This window comes from Cololabis saira, chromosome 11, assembly GCF_033807715.1.
Source record: "Cololabis saira isolate AMF1-May2022 chromosome 11, fColSai1.1, whole genome shotgun sequence".
Lineage (NCBI taxonomy): Eukaryota > Metazoa > Chordata > Actinopteri > Beloniformes > Belonidae > Cololabis > Cololabis saira.
In genome coordinates, this window is record NC_084597.1 from 27,363,921 (window position 1) to 27,380,884 (window position 16,964).

The 16,964-nt window shown below is 39.3% G+C and overlaps 1 protein-coding gene across 1 annotated transcript in view; it reads left to right on the top strand.

The window, feature by feature from the left end:
* Positions 1–438: 438 nt before the first annotated feature.
* gnaz (guanine nucleotide binding protein (G protein), alpha z polypeptide) overlaps positions 439–16,964 on the top strand; it is a 30,537-nt gene continuing 14,011 nt past the window's right edge. The window contains exon 1 of the mRNA XM_061734265.1: positions 439–723. The gene's annotated coding sequence lies outside the window, so the exon portion shown is untranslated. The remainder of the gene's footprint in view (positions 724–16,964) is intronic.

The following is a 16,964-nucleotide window of genomic DNA, read 5'->3' on the forward strand; positions in this document are numbered from 1 at the left end:
AAACAGAACATTACACCATCGTCCAATCCCCCTCCCATTCCTTTGTCGTCATTTCTCCCCTCCCTTCCTCTCCTTCTCTGTCCAGACCCCTCCTCCTCCTCGCTCTCGCCCTATCTTGAATGTTTTTTCAGTCATCAATGAAATCACAACCAATCCTGCTGCTGACCTATCATAAAGTATATTTCACCCACTATAGCAGCACATCTGGTCGCTGTCTTACCTACATTCTGACCACCAGGCCTCAGATTTCTTTGCATATGTAATAACATAAACCAAAGATACTCTTGATGCTGCAGCCATCAAAGCCTGTTTTCTCTTTTTCTCTCTGTTACTCTCACGGTTTAATCCTGACCATTTCCCCTCTTCTCTCTATGCCTGCTGACTCCTCCCTCCATTTTTGCCCTGCACTCCCTCTCTCTGCCTCTCTGTCTCTGACACACTCAAGCACACGCACACATTTATACACACCCTCCACCCCCATCGCTGCAGTGTCTCAACTGCCTTGGAGCAAACAAGAGAGGATATAGCACACAGACGTTAATAAGACAGAGAAAGAGTACCGTTGAAAGACAGAGAGAGAGATGTACAAGTGTGTGTGAGGGAGCCTGTGAATATGAGGATGACGTGAAGATGAAGCGGCAGGACTAAATTGCACAGCCTTTCTCTCCCTGCAAGGGCTTGTCTGCAGTATCCTTTGTAAATGGATGCTGCCTTGTGAACACGGTAAGCTTGGCTTTTTTCAGTGTTGTTTTTTGTTTTTGTTTTGTTTTTCGTTCCTGGTGGTTTCTGTTAGGTGCCTGCAGGAGGAGATTTTGCTGTGACTATTCTGTGGGAGCTGACTGATAAAATTGGGAAGGTGATGTTCAGAGATGGCACCAAGGGAAGGCAGACTGCCTGTCCAATCCCCTCCTCCACCCTGTTAGCTGTGTGCCAACGGACGCTGCTATCTTACGCTTGCAATTTGACTCATCATCTCCCCAGAGCATCCTTGATTCTTATAGAATATTTTCATCTAAATGCACGGCTTGATCCATGTGAATTACTGTATGTAGGTTAAGTGGAGGTTGCATCACAGATTAAAGTATGTTTTTATGCATCTGTGTTGCGTACAGGCGACAAGCTGAAGAAATACGAGATATTAGAGAATAAAACCACCATCTCACATGATCAGGTGTTCACTTCTTACAATTGGCTTTATGAGACATTGAATGTGCAGTGGGAGATGAACAAATCCCAAGGAGTTTGGTTCTGCAGGCACTGGGATGAGCAGAAGCACTGTAGCCCAGAACACTGTGAGATTTACCAATGGAGCTTGCTGCCTGCTGTTGAACAGAGTAAATGTACATCAATTAATAATCTCCATCTTGAACTAGGGTGTATTGAGTTTATTTTATGTCCAGCTGTTTGTGTCTGGTCATGAATCTACTTTAAATCCTGACAGTGAGAGGGGGGGACGAGGGCAGAGCAGAGCATGCTCATTACTCAGCAAGTGAAACAGGACGATTGAGACATTTTTCTGTCCCTTCAGTCTTTTCTATTTTCAAGACCTTTTAATGTATTTTATTTTCGGTGGGGGTTTGGGATTTATTGTGAGGCATCAGAAGAGTATGTGTGTTTGTGTACAGGGGATGTGTGTTTGTGTTACATACTAGGGGGAGAAAAGAGAGGGAGGAAAGAGAGAGAGAGAGGGAGAGCTAGTACAGGGAGCGGTTGAGGGGCTGGGGGTGGGGTGGAGGGGGGTTAACAGTAGGGAGGCAGATGGGGCAGAGGGGCGGAGGTTGATGCAGCAGAGAACAAGAGGGAGAAAGAAGGAAAGAGAAGATTTGGCACAGATTGGATGGATGAGCAGGGTGGGGTTGGTGGTGGTGTGTGTGTGTGTGTGTGTGTGTGTGTGTGTGTGTGTAAGTGAGGGGGGGTCGGTGATAATTTCATGGTGGTGGAAAGAGCGTGTTTCTGTTTCTGAGCATGTGACACAGAAAGAATGCTGGATGAATCTATTAAAGTCCCACCAGCAGCAGCAGCACACATCGAGGCCCTGAGACATCCCTGAGCCACGGCAAAGATGAACATACTCTTTTCTTTTTTGTTCATTTATATATATATATATATATATATATATATATATATATATATATATATATATAAGCCAAGTGTTAGGACGTCAGCATCATCAATGGAATATTTAATCAAATTGTGATTCAAAACTGGAGATGCTTAACAGTGCCATGATGTAAAGATGGTATAACCACACCGGTTCCTGGAAGAGCAAATCTTTTTCTGTGTGCTATAACACTGCAGCCAAACTTGAAACTGGCTGCACAACATTATTGTTTAGTATGCAAACAATATTTTTCTGCTCACGTTGTGTCCTTGACAGTTTTATCTACTGGTGATCTTGCTCTCCTCTCTGTATATCCTGCCGCTGTCTCAATGACTGGTTGACAAGCACGAGAAGACGAAACAAGGTCACAATCACTACAGCACATAAGCTTTAATCTGCCCCACAAGCTGCACTGACATATAATTCATATTTTTATATGGGCTGTAAAATGTCCTGTTTTTCTATGTATCATAAAAAAAAAAGAAAAAAAACATGTCAGAGGTCACTGATCACTCTGGCTTTGAAATGATGGATGAGAAGGTCCAGTGTGAACTGTACAAGCCAAGTGCACGCTTGCATGCTAGACCGTCACCAGGGTTCAAGCACAAACACACACTGAAAAATGTCATCACACCCTGATATTTTGAAAGTAATGACAGAAGAAACAGACTTGCTCTTATAGAAACAACTCATGAAGCCAAACACACAAATCCCCTATATCAGTTTAACGAACAGCACATTGCAGTCTTCGAACAGCATCAACAATCTTTTTTCTCTTGTAAGAATGATAAGAAGCGATATGTTGCAACTCAAGAGGCCTTCTTTTAAGCCACATAAAAAAGGAAGGCAGTAGCGTGACAAAACCTTTTTCTGAGTTGACCTCCTTTCACTTCTTTTACTTGCTACCATTCTGCTGGGTGACATAAAGGCAGGGGACAGTAGGGACCGCATTGGTTTTTAAAGTGACCGTGGTTGTTGAGGTAGCAGTTGCTGCAAAGGGCAAAGCCACCATCATGTGCACTTTAAGCCATTTGTAACCTTGTAGGTGACTACACCAGCAACTTGGACAATTACACTCAGCTCCATTACAGTTAAGTTCCAGGGGGGGTAAGTGTAGTTCCCTTGGCAGCCTGTTAAATAAAATGATTAATCTATGGTGTCACTTAATTCCTCGAGAGGGAGAAAAAGAATTATGACAAGTCCTAGACTTATTTTTGAAGAATTTGATATGACAATAGGGACTTAGTTAAATATTTTTTTAAAACCACAGAAGAAATACGTGCCATTGAGAGTTATGTACCTCATACGTGCTTTGGCACGGTCTTGCTGGGATGCAGCTGGCTCAGCATTTGTGTTTGTTTTGGGTTTTTAATCCCAGCCAGGTAGTGGGACAGAGTGTCATCTCCACACACAGATGAGACATATCTGCAGCCATTATTTTAATGCTGGCGCTGATGGTCGAGTCTCATAAATGACTAAACATTGAAGAAAGCATCGGGGAGGAGGGCTGTTAGATGAATCGAACCAAATCTTAGGGGTGTGGGGTTGTGCGAATAAAGAGGATTAGGTTATCTTTTAGTGTTACATAAAACAACACGGGCTCAATTCATCCCTCCCTTTCTCTTTGCCCCCGTTTTCTAATGTTTGCCAGTAGCCACATACAGGGATCTGTCTGTTTCCTTGAGACGGCCGAGTGAGAGGGCCTTATTTCCAGCACTCAAATCTGAGTGATGAGAGGGGCAGAGCAGCGGGAGACTAACAGAGAAACTTTGTGTTCCATTGCACACACATAACAGCGGTCATATGACAACAAGGAGGTGGTGGAGAGGGAGGGGGTTGATGAGGGAGTGCTGCAGCCCACTACACTGGCTGGAGTTGTTACACAGAAAGATATAAAAGCAGTGTGCATTTGTCTATATGCATGGATGCTCATAAATGCCAAGGCAGTCTGTATTGCATTATAAGATGGTAATACTATTAAACAATTTCAATCTTATAGCATAACGAAGCTTGTTTTTATGAGGGCATGCAGGTCTGCTTTTCCAAGAAAATATCTGAAAATGGTGTGATGCTGTTGGTGTATGCTGGTGACCTTAACAGTCCACTTTGCATCCTTCCTTCTTGCTTTTATCACAAAGCCTGACAATAAATAAATATAATTTGATTCTTTTTATGGATTGATCTTTAAGAGCAATCTCTAGGTTTGCTATTTTGCACATATTCTCCTCTTTTCTCTCAAAATAACCCCATAAGCACAATTTTTGCAGTAAAACTGCACATGCATTACTGTAAGTTGTAGACCTGGCAGCAGTGACAGATTAAATATAATGTAATAAAGGTGCATAGTTGGGCTTTCTTTAAAATTGTTTCGTAATGTCCTGCAAAATCTGCAGAAACAGCTGCTTCAATATGGAGAATACTTTACTCTTAATAATATAAGCACCTTTGTCACTTTATTGATTTAACAACACTGATCAGGTGGGTTAAAGCCTCCCCTATTCATGCATCTGCTGCAGTGTTAGGAAACTTTTGCTGTTCTACTTTTTTAAATCAACAACTGCTGATTAAGTCTGTGGTTTCTAGGAGCCTGAAACGCCTGTTAACCACAATTTCCTTCAGTTGCAAAAAACATTTATCTTATCTGTCAAGACACAAATAACCATCATGCTGTTTGAATGGGGATTAGAATGGTCAGCATGAAGAGTTTCAATCTGCTAAATGTGCTTTATAGTGAGAAAACGTCTCCACACACGGGCTGTTTCTTACACAGCGAAAGGCAGTATATAACAGATATGTGTGCTCACTTTACCACCTTGTGCCATGTTATCCCTTCACATCAGACAGCCTGCCCATAGCTCAGCTCGTACACAAACATGCCATTGTCATCACTGGCTGGCCTTGTGACTCAGTGTGACCCGCTGGATTGACGATGGGGGGGGGGCACAGCCATTGAGATCAGGAGCGTTAAACAGAGCGTTATCACGAAAAAGCATCTAGCATACAGAAACCCCACCCCCCCACCCTCTAACAGGCCACTGTTTTGGGGGAGTACAGCAGAGAGAACACTGCCCGTTATTGTTTGTCAGTATGAATGAGGGGTGTTCTAACATATGTACAGTATACAGACATCTTTCTCTGAAGTCCTCATTCTGGAAAGAGCTAACATGACATTTTGAACAAACAATTAAGAAAGCTAAATTAAGAGTTTACAATAACCAGCTTGCATTCACTTTAGCTTTGACGGACCTCCCTCGGCACATTTATAATGAATAAGCAGCTTCACATCACTGGAAAAAGCCAGAGTAACATTCGGTCATGCATGTTTTAGATGTCCAGGGCTGAGAAGAGTTAATATCATGCTGATTTTTCAACACATTTAGGTTTGACATGTTTTAATTACAGTTTTTCACAATTGTTTAAACACATTTATTGGAACATCAGACACAATGTGCACAACCTGAAACTCATGTTTCAGGTGGCTAAACCAATCCTGCTGAACTCCAAGCACATTTACTGCTCTAGATTCAAATTCCCATTCCATACCACACATTTCTCACAACACTACACACAATTCCCAATAACCTGCACACTCTTCCTGAATTCCCTCTCTGGCTGTTCACACAGAACACACAGTCAATCACATTTCTAAACTCCAAAGGCTGTTTTGCGATATGCAATCTGCCATTGAATTCATATTTATTGATGAAGCAGGGTTCAACCTTGTAAAAAGAAGGTGCAGAGGGAGGACCATTTAGTGAAGAGTTAACACTGTTTTGAGGGTAGAGTGTGCTTTTGCAAGAGAAGTGTAGGATTTTGCATTTTGTGTGTGAGTTTTGTAATTTTTGTTTAGAGTTTTGAGAAAGTGAGGTAGTCTATCAGGAAATGTGTTTAAACAATTGTGAAAAACTGTAACTGACATGCACTTCTCTACCCATCACCTGGATGGATGGCATCCTGGCACGTGATTTTAAAGACTACAGATGTTCTCAAACCCCCTACAATTCAAGTTCAGTCTTAACTCAGTCATGTTAATCTTTACTGCATAAATATGAATTACTAGCAATCTGAACTCTGAAGTTTTCTCTTTAAAATGTATTTCAAAGATCTGGTGATGGGATGTAGGGTCGATGTATGAGTATGATTATTGTGGGAAAGTGAAGGCTAATCCAGAGGCAGCTCTTTTAGGATCAAATGACAAGTATGAAACTGTTGAATGGCGCTTAAGATCGCTCTGCATGCGACCTATATCTGTTATGAGTCTGACGTAGAGTGGGGCAACCAAGGAGCTGTGACTCATCACACAGACGCCGGCCTTCTGGGTTACGACTTCACGTTGTTTCTCTGTGATCTGCGCCGCAGTATATTTGGTACTTTCTAGCAAAAAGACATAGCATAATTTTCCAAGAGCATCAATCGCTGCTGTGATATTTACAAGAAGTACATTAACAACTGACATTGCAGTGACATTGATCCATCATTGATTCCTCATTCTCAGTGCGTAAATGGCACAGAGGACTGCAGATTGCCTACCTACAATTTACAACCAGCACTCTTTTTGCATATCTCTGTTAACACATCTATGCTCATAATCGCTTTTATCTGTTTCTATTTTTGCCTTGCATGTACTTCTTCACGTGATACTTCTGATATCAGTAACGGTTGGAAGCAGACTGACAGCATCTAGTCGGCCAGTAAACATGGCGGGGAAAGAAACTGTTCAGGCATGCTGCAAACATTATTTTTTTGTTGGCCAAAGGATTAACAGAAACACGATTATCTTTGCAAAAAAAAAAAAAAAGATAGTTCCATCCTAAGAGAAAGACCTATTGTATTTTAGCTGTTGGATGTAAGGAGTCCTGGAAACCTTCCCAACCTGGTAAAATCTTAAGCATTTTCTATTCCAGCAGCATTTACAAAACGGATTAAAGATTCCTCTCAGCCCCAGTCTCAGGCTGTAGACCTAAAGGGGACGCAGTTGGAATAAATAAAAGCAAACAAACAAGATGGTCTGATTAAATAATGTACACACGTACACACACACAGTCAGAAAAAGAAGATTGAGTTATATAACTGCATGAATTCCTTTGGGCAATTTTGTCAGGAGTGTCGTTTATAAGATTTTTGCCACATTTTCCACACAAGACCCGCTTCAGTGGCTTTAGCTCATTCCAAGTTCAAAGTCTCCAGTCTTTTTTTTTTTTATTGCAAATATTTGTATTTGTCAGACAAGCAAAATAATAGTTTTGAGTGCACAATCACACACATCACGTCGACAAAATATAAGAAAAACAAAATGTTTGATGCATCTATTGTTCAATGCCTGAAATAAAAACTAAATGCACATCCAGTTTTGTCATTACAACATTGTGTTAAACAGGATTGGTCTATATCCAAGAGCTTTTACAAATGCCTTACGAAATCACAAAAACTTACATTTTTCAGTATTCCAGTATCCATATTTCAAAGGATATGGTAAAGTACAAAGTCTGCATACTTTTTTTAAGCTATTGAAATTACCTGTAAGGACTGTACAAAGAGACTATCTTTCTACATAGTTAAAGGAAATTCTTTGGTCCATGACAGTGGATCATTATTATTATTTACACAAAAAAGTCAGTCTCCAGTCTGATGTTTTATTATATATATTTTTTGATTGATCAGAAATCGTGGTTATGGTGGATCATGCTGGAGCCTTGACAGTGTTGTGTGAACTAATAGAAACATGCCAGCTTGATGCTGTATTTTCATTTATTGGAATATCTTTCATTTAATGACTCCAGGATGAAATGAATGTCTTCAATTTTCTTGGTCAATAGCACTAACCCAAGACACAATACAACTGTCAATTACCACCCCTTTCTTCGATTGAAGTTTTGTTTTATTGACCGCTGCGTACTGATATGTTTAGCTTACATCACCCTTCTCATATAGATCTATTTGTTTTAAGCTTTCTGGCATCCGAAACCAGAAGCGTTAAAAGACAGTTTCAGCTTCAAAGACTTGATTTGAGTCATGCGTCGGCCATCAACAACAAGGATCCTCTGCTCTAAAGTATTTGGAATAGTACAAAGACCTCCTGCCTCTATTGTAGTATTTCTTTGGAGGTGACACACTTCAAGAAAAGCTGCTGCTTTAAAATGAGTGTCCTTCATTTATTTGCTGTCTTTGCAGCTCTCATCTTATATTGTGTTTCAACTTGAAACATTACCAGTGCCCATCATCCCTTTTAAGGAAAAGCTAATGCCTGTGGAAATTTCTTCCAATCTCGTGTGTAGTACCAATGCTGCATTGTAGTTAATAACATCAACTTAGCTCCAAATGTACGACTGAGACATTTCAATTCCCCCCTGACCTCCACCCAAAGACTCAGTAGCTTCATTCATGTTGCACAGATCCACTTCAGCACATTCCTGAAATAAGTTATAATAAATAAGAAGAGGCTGGGATGGTAAGGAAAATGTCCTTAAAAAAGATCATGTTAGGTCTTGCAGTCACATTGACTGAACATATTTTATACTGTCTTATCTATGAATAATTTTGTTAATATACATACACTGGGCCGCCGCAAGGGGTGTGCGAACTGTGCGACCGCACAGGGCCGTTTTTCTTTTCCTTCTTTCCCTTATAAATATCAACAGTCACGTTCCATTACAGACCTAAATGTGTACTAGTCTGTGCATATAAATAAATATATGTGCAATGATGTGCTTGCTGATTGATGTCGCTGCGCAGCTGCGCGTGTCTGTTGTTCAACACAACTGCATCAGACCAAGCGCATTGACACAAGGTGCTCTGATCGAGACGTGTGGAGTGTGTGACAAACTGTCACACAATGTTGAGAGAACGAGACAGAGTCAGGACATTTCCATCAGGGAATGAAAAAAGAAAAAAATAAAGAAAGTGGAAGAGTTCAACGCCTCTCTGAAAGGCTCGTTTGATAAATTTGTTGCAAAAATCACCGATCCGCCCGGGTCTCAAGCAGCCGTGGGGCCCCGCATCGAGGCAAGCCGAGATGATGATGAGGCAGGGGAAGGTATCCAGTATTTTGCTAATTGAAGAGTTAAAATTGCGCATATAGACACCGATCCGACCCGGAAAAAAAACAAAAATTTTGCGAGGGCCCCCAAGCCATTTCGCACAGGGCTTCGCAAATTTCCCAGACGGCTCTGTACATACATTTGCATTTCAAAATCAGTTGAGGCAATTAAACTCTTTTTTTTACTTTTTGTTATGTTGCCCTTGTCACAGCACTTAAAATATGTTCTACCACTGATGATATGAAACAGTTCATCGATTCCATTTCTTAAGGTGTTCAACAGTACAGGATTATGTTTTTGATATCCCTGGATGTCTCTGGAGAAGGGGTGGTCTTGAGGGCAGGATATGTTTCTCTGGAAGATCGACATCTTTTAGAGAAAAGATGTTGATATAACCCCTATGCCATCACAAACCCTTAAGTGTCTAGACTTGCTACTTGAAACAGCGTTACAGTATGTATTCACAAATGCCTGAAAAGACTTAGATTTACTGGACTCATAGACATCTGAGACTGTCACACAGTGGAGACTTATTGGGGTCACATGTATCAATGTCCCAGATCTGACATGGTCCTGTGTGCTCCAGAACAAAGGCCATCAAAACTGCTAGTGACGAGTCTGAAAGCCAGCCGCTGTAACGGCACAACATTACACCTTGAAATGCTTCATTGCTTAGTATTTAATTCCTCAATAACAGAATATAGTAGGGATGTGCATTAAGAAATGGATCAAACTGAGGAAACAAAACACCAAATATCTTGGCTTCATACCGTCTGTAAAAATCCAAATTAGTTTAAGAATTACTGCTATTTTTTAACCTTACTGTCGCAACTTTCTGGTTTACGGATGTAGTTCACTTCATCAGAATGCAACCATGCTTTCATTTCAGCACCCACTCTGCATTTCCTTTGACTCATTTCAAATCACTGCAATGTGTGGAAAAGATGCCAACAATCCTCTTTACCTCAAAGAGGATTAGTTGGCCCTGACATCCGTTTGCCAGATTTTCTGTTCTATATGCCATCATTCAGGAAAGGAAGCTTTTGAGAGCTTTGCTTTTAAACTTAAACCTGATTAACCATCACCTGTTGGTCCACTCTTCTTTAAACCTGTCATATCCTTGACTTTGTGGTAATTCTACAAACTGTTGAAGACAAAAGCCTCTGAGGATGGCATGTCTATTGATCACTGCAGATTTTCTCACTAATGCATTACTTACTCAATGCCTCTGTGGCATCACATAAATTAATAATGTCTCTCCAGCAGAGCCTCTTGTCTCGCTTAGGAGGCTTTTTCTGTTTGGCTGGGGAACTTGCTGTTACTGGAACCTCCCAACCCCGCCTTTCTCTCATCTGCTGGTTTCTAAACACTTTTGGGGAAAACATGCTTGAAGTTTTTTATACAGCTCCAATACTTGTGAACGCAGATCTGAAAAATAAATAAATAAATCACATATGGTTGTTCCTGACAGCTGCCACAAAGCTTGTAAATATCCAACATGGCCAAAATGGTTTGATCACAACACTCTATAACAGCTTAATCTTGACACAATAGCCAGATTTAGTGCCGATCTGGGGGTTAGCTACTGTCTCACTTCTGGAGTATCTGATATTATTGGAAAAACAGTCTTCTAAATGTTACTTAGTCTCTGTAGATGGACAGACACCTGATAGCCCCGTCTTTCAGTAACCTGTTTTTGCTGTTGCTGGTCAGAGGCTGGACACAAGCTTTCAACCACTGATGACCAGCTAGCAGATCAAACACCTGCCTTTGGATGGTATGAGCAATGCAGAAATGATCACTGGGCATGTATATATGCCCAGTGATGTGTGTGTGTATATATATATATATATATATATATATATATATATATATATATATATATATATATATATATATATATATATATATATATATATATATATATATATATATACACACTATATCGAGGGCTTGGAGCCAGAGGGGCGTAAGTGGCTTTTGACAAACTTTACAGGAGAGACAAAACAAAATTTTGACCACACTTCAATCAACTGTATTTATTAATCTTAAACCACAACATTGCAACCACAGACATACATATATGAATGAGTATTTAAGTAATAAACCTATGACATATTAACATAATGAACATGTTCTAAAACATTTTAAAATCAAAAAAATATGGCAAAAACATCAGATACGCCTTTTTGGCACCAAACATTCTAAGCCTCCTATGGACATATTGGGCGTATCTGCTGAACAATGCAGACAATACTTGGGGAATAAATTGGGCAACAAAAGGGGAATTGATTGAATAATTAACATTAAACCCATTCTGGGCATCTGCTGAACAGTACAGACAGTAATAAAAGTAAAAGAACTTGCTAAACACACTTCTGATTGGCAATTCATGAGTTATTCAATTTATTTCATTGCATTCATTCATTTTTTCATTTCATTCAGTATTTTTTTCAAATACTGTTTACAATAGACAATTTATTTCATGGCATTCATTCATTTTTTCATTTCATTCAGTATTTTTTTCAAATACTGTATACAATAGACAGTTCTCATGTTCTTTTTACTCATTTCACTTTTCTTTTTTGTTCAACCATTTCAATTACTCTGTGAGTCTATTCACTGACCACATCCAAAGAATCATGTCGCATCGTATTTGCTTTTCTGTTCACTAGTCTGTTTAGTTCTACTCACTGTTCACTGTCAGAGCATTGTAGAACTCTGTGTATGTGTGAGGAATACTCCCATTGCTGCACAGGGTGAGTAGATCTTTCTTCTTCAATGTACTGATCCCAGGAGGACTTTCATACATTGAGCTTGGTTTGGACACGGAATGGGTGCTCCTGGTGCCCCTGGTTGCCTGCTTTGCCACCTTCAGTTCACGGAAGGTTGGGTCGGTGAAATCATTCTTGAAGAAGATTGTTCTGGGTTCTTCTTTTGTGTAGCGAAACCATTTAATCTTCTGCCAATGCACTGCTTGTCCTTCCTCATCTTTGGTTTTGTTTTTGAGTATGTGATTGGAGAAAGATTTGAAGTCCAGGAATTCCTTGTGACCAAGTTCATGTACGGTGTATGGCTTGTTCTTTCTTGCCACTCTCACAAGGGTGTAGTAGCCATCAGGGGAGTAGATTGGAACCTTTCTTCTCGCAGTTTCCACTGCAGCATGCACACTGTCACACTCCATCTGGCTGTGACCAGACTCCTGAATGCTGTTTAAGGGCACCAACTACACTTACGCCCTTCTGGCTCTGAACAAACATGTGGGTCCTACATGGTCCTACATGTAATTTTCAGAGCCAGAAGGGCGTAAGTGGACTTACGCCCTTCTGGCTCCAAACATTATTCACACTTTTGTGTTAGGTCTTTATTGTTTTGTTGCTTTATTCAATACAGTTTGACCTCAGATAGGTCTTTTTGGCACCATTGGATAGAGCTCATCGAAACCTTTAATTTGATATATAGAACTCATATTCGCCCAAAATGCCACTTACGCCCCTCTGGCTCCAAGCCCTCGATATATACTATACTATACTATATACTATACTATATATACTATATTATTATATATACACACATACTATATATATAATATATGTACATATAATGTGTGATAGTTTACCAGAGGGACTCCACGGCTCAAATGCTTATTTGAATAATGCTATAATTAATCAGTAAGAAAGAGATACATCCTGTTTTCCATTGTATAATAATGTGTTTTTGATTAAAGCCAAGGCTTATTCTGAAAAAAAAACCTGCTTTAATTTATTGTTATCTTAAAGTCACATTCCCAAAGCATCAAGCTGCTCTGAAGAGATTACATTGGCCATACGTGCGACATTTCATTTATGACAACAGTATATATGGCTACATATTTTACTTTCCTAACACAGGTGCTAGCCCCCAGGTCGCTGCTGAAACATCTCTGGTTTGCTAAGAGGGGAAGTCACAAATGGTTTTAATTAAGTTATTGTAGTTAATTTTGATCAACCATGCTCTGCTGAGATTTCTCCATGGAAATGTCATCATAACTGAGATAGTATTTGGAGACACAAAATAATCCATTTTACCTCTAATAATTTTTTCTGTCTCAACAATAACATTTCCCTTCTAATGGATTAAAATCACCATTCAATCTAATGTGATTGAGCCTAATATTAATAGCTTTTATGTGGACCAAATAACAGCATGAGAGCAGGGTAAGGTTGAACAAGGCTCTGTGACTACGTGTGCTCGGCTGTAATAGAGGGTGTGATTGTAATCATTTGCAACGCAGAAAATTAATAACAGCGGGTAAGCACCTGGGAGAGGGATCATGGGAATGCTGATGGGCTGTGTGTTGCAGGAGCTGTAAAAGAAAGGCAGGGGAGTCTCATGTTGGCTATCGAGTGTCCTTAGTCTTCATGATGCATTGAGATGTTGGCCTCCTTGCCTATCCCCCACAGCTCTGTCTTCACTTGTCATTCTGTGTCCACTCTGCAACTCGACCTCTCTCCTTCTGACACCCTTGTTTTGGGAGAAGGGCTGATGCACAGCACTGTGTGTTTAGACACCTAAAGAAAAGCAAGAAAGACGAATGAAACAAAACATTTAGCTATCATATAAAGCATTGCTATAATGATACAGAATTAATTTGAACCTGAACAGGAACCTCTATTTTGGTGTTGACAGATAAGTTCTAAACTGTCTAAAACCTTTGCACGGTAAATGTTTCCTTTAACATTGTCATTTAATGTTTATTTTACTAAGACGTCACTTGCCTGGAATGTAGCATAAGCACAATACACTTAGCAGGAAGGCCTCCAAATATGTCTTCCTAGAGTAAAAGATATGTTCGAACTTGTGAGAATTTGCTTATTTGCCTTCAGCCTCAGAGTTTAAGAGGGTAAATACTGCTTCTTTTCAGTGTAGCCAATAAACCAGAATGACTGAACACCTGCTAGCATAGCTTAGCATACTCTTTGGTGGTGGATTGCTACACCTAGCCCAAGTGACAAAATACACATCCAAACAGCTCTAAAATGTTGTATGTTGCGTCTCGTGCTTTATTTAGAAATAATAATTTAAAATGAGATGCAATAAATGATATGCTACATACCAAACGACTATATTCTCATTTTGGTTGAGTATCATAAACACTGTAACTCAGCGGTGTGATTAGACAGCATCTAATGTGATTACAAACCCATGGTCAACTCACAGTTATCAGATGATGATGATAACTTTAAGCCAAATGACCCAGAGCCATATCTTTTTCAAGCCAGAATACACCAAGGAAGAGCCAAAGGTTCTGGAAGCTGATTGTAAAACTATTTGCTGGCTCGCTCATACACTGACTTCACTGACTTCCCAAAATTGTTACCTGGCAACAGTTGCTGAAGGCAAGCACTGCACCCAGGTGGTGGAAACAAGATTCTGTTGAAAATATTCTTGCATCTCGACTCATTTTATATGTTTATTTCTACACAAAGTAATTGTACAAGTAAGAACATGTAAATAGGAACATTTTGGAGTTATCAAGAAATATATTTTTGCCTAGGGTGTACCTATCCAATTCAAGAGATTATGCTAAACTACATTAATTGGGATTTTATCAGACTTGTTTTTTTGGCTGTACAAAGAAGAGAACAATTTATTCCTTCTTATCAGACTCAAGGGTTGACTACAAATAAGCTTTGTTTTTTTTAATGTTAGCAAATACCTTTAATGTGACACTGTTTAATTCAGACACTTTTCCATGCTGTTTCAAAGGTTCAAGTATATTTAACCCTGCTGTGTTACTTTGTAATTGTTGTATTTTCTTTATAAAGAATAAGAATAAGCAATCTTATTTATATGAATTTATTATATTAATAACATTTACTGACTTTGCACTGCTGCTTGTATGTTACATCCATACTGAATATCATGCAATAAGTAAACCTTAAAAAGAGCAGAAATATGAGTGCTGTATGTCTTGGAAACAGCAGAGTGCAATATTGCTACATACAACTTTAAAAATCCGTAATGTGCATTAACCAATTTGCTGGCTATGCCATTTCGAAAGGGTTGCCAGTATGCCTGAAGCCATGAAACAATGCTCTCTTCTCTGTTGGTATTGCGATGCTTTGTTGTGGCTCTGTTCTGCTCTGTTTGCTGCTCATTTCAGTCTTTTGAAAAGTGGACCTCACTTTCCCTGTTCTAAGGAATAAGAAATCTGGAGTATAGTTTTTCCAGTAAATCTAGGCCACAGTGTGATTTCCCATTTTGTCCCCTGCCTACAGCATATAGGCTCTTTCAGTGTGCATCTATTTTATTTTCTACTAGAATCTCAACAGAATTCACTGCTCCAAACTTGGCACATAACAGAAGATGAAAATTGAATTTCATTTCATGTAGATGAGCTTATTTAAATCTAGTATTTGTCCAGAAATCTTTGTCATTTCCAGGTAATAGTGTAGAATTTAAAGGGTAACAAAGCACATGCCTGGGCTGGGTGACAGAGCTTTAGCCTGGTATGAAAGACCAAGAGTTGTCCTGTGGGCCAGAGCTTATTTTCCACTCTTATAGTAATAATGAGGATTTCAACTCATGTAGATTTGCTGCAGAGACTAAAAAGAGAGATTTTGATTTTGATTAATTTCCTTTTGGGGATTAATTAGGTTTTTTTTTTTAAATCAAGTCGTACCATATCAGCTTGACCATGTGTAATATAGTGAACCTTTGTGGAACAGTGTTGAACTGGCAGGTTAGCTTAACTAGTACCTACACTGGTTTAGAGCGTATGGTAGGACTGCAGATGGAAAAGAGTGGCTATGTCTGACTGTTAAGAGAGAAATATCTAAAGGGTAATCGTACACTCAATATGGATGGCAGGGCAGTGGTTGAATGATAGGTGTACAGAACAGCATGAGTTAGATTAAAAAAAGACATTTCAATTTCTTATGCTTCAAGTTTTAATGTAGCCGAGTTCGGGTTTATTTCTTTTCTTTCTGGGGGAGAAGGTTGAGAGGACTGATATCACTGCCACGCCTGCATGATGAGTGTAAAACTAGAGTTTGGAGGCAGTCAGCTTAGCTTGGCAAGAAGACTGATGGATGCTGCCCCCCTGACGTCACTCCATGGTTTGTGGTTTGCTGTTTCAGTCGCTTGGGTTTGACATTTTACTTTTTTTTCATTTTTTCTTAAAAAGAAGGGGAAAAAAACAGGCATGAAAATTGTGGTTTGGAGATGACGAGCACGAGCGAGAACTGGATAATGAGGTGATAATGTCACTGGAAAATTCTTTACTGTGCTAAATGATAATCAGGCAAGCGTTTTTTGACATTTTTGTTAGTTTGTTTTGTTTTGTATGCGCAATTCCTGCTGGAGGGAGGTGACATTCATATGGACAATCAGCTTATTGCTGTTTAATGTTACATCATCTTGGTATGCTACACTGCAACTAGTAAAGTGCTTGACAGTGTGAACTAAGTAAATCATGATGTTCAGTACTGACAACAATAATGATAATAAAAAAAAAATAAATAAAATATTAAAAATGTGCTAATCCTACACATATAATGTGAGTAATTTATGAGCAATATATTGATGTTTTCGTTCACATTATGCATTGTGGATCTTTTGTTTGTTAGTTTTCTTGGTTACGGTTTCACTGTCCTTTAAGTACGATTGCTGTTTTTGTACATTTACACTTACAGATTTACTCTCCACCTCCCATACACTGTCATTTTGAGTTGCATCATTCATTTGCTGAAGAACACAAAACACACAATAAACAAGCCAAAAATGAATTTGACAGATAAAAATAACATTTAAATAATGTTGAATTTTCCAGAGATTTTACAATA